Source organism: Marmota marmota, unplaced genomic scaffold (assembly GCF_001458135.2).
Source record: "Marmota marmota marmota unplaced genomic scaffold, marMar, whole genome shotgun sequence".
Lineage (NCBI taxonomy): Eukaryota > Metazoa > Chordata > Mammalia > Rodentia > Sciuridae > Marmota > Marmota marmota.
The window spans coordinates 61933600-61934279 of record NW_026000037.1 but is presented as its reverse complement, the minus strand read 5'-3'; the positions used below and the strand labels follow the sequence as shown (position 1 = coordinate 61934279).

Sequence of the window (680 nt, the reverse complement as noted above, 5' to 3'; positions counted from 1 at the left end):
AAAGAGTGGCAGAAAGAGATCAAGGGGTGAGAAAGGCCACTGTCTGCCGGGGGGGCCCCCGCCCGCCCGCCACTGAGCTAGGGCCAGGCCCTAGCCCCGTTAGGGACGTCCCCTACAGTCGCTGAAAGGCCCTGCCTGCGTCGTGGGGGATGATATATGGGCGGGCACAGGAGAGTGCAGGCGTGGACCTATGTTCACGCCCGGACGGACACACACACACACACACACACACAACCAGCCTGGCACGGAGATAGGAAAGAGGAGGGCGAGTCAGGCTTTTAACTGGAACCCAAGAGAAGAGAGACACGAGTGCGCCCGCGGGGGCATCTGCTCCATTCCAGCGGTGCGCGTCAGCCAGCGGCTTGGATAAAGTCCAGTGCAAGGATCACCCACCCCTCCTCCCTTAAAAGCCGGAGGCTCGCGTGTCCACACTCACCAACTGGCTCAAAATCTCACTCCCTCTCTCCATGGTCTTCAGCACCCCCTTACTAAAACAGAGGGAAAGCTCTCTACTGCGATTAATGTCCTCCTCGAAGTCTACCTTAAGCCCACCTAAATTGGTTTCCTATCATAAACACGCTTTACAACGACCCGGGAAATCTTATAGGATGTATAAACCCCTTCGAATGCTTATAAAGTAGCACATAAAACGGCGCAAGCAGAGGGAGGCCCCCGCCGCC

The 680-nt window shown here is 57.2% G+C and overlaps 1 long non-coding RNA gene across 1 annotated transcript in view; it reads right to left on the bottom strand.

The window, feature by feature from the left end:
* Nucleotides 1-680, bottom strand: part of LOC125619434 — a 6394-nt gene that overhangs the window by 3149 nt on the left and 2565 nt on the right. The window lies entirely within an intron of this gene.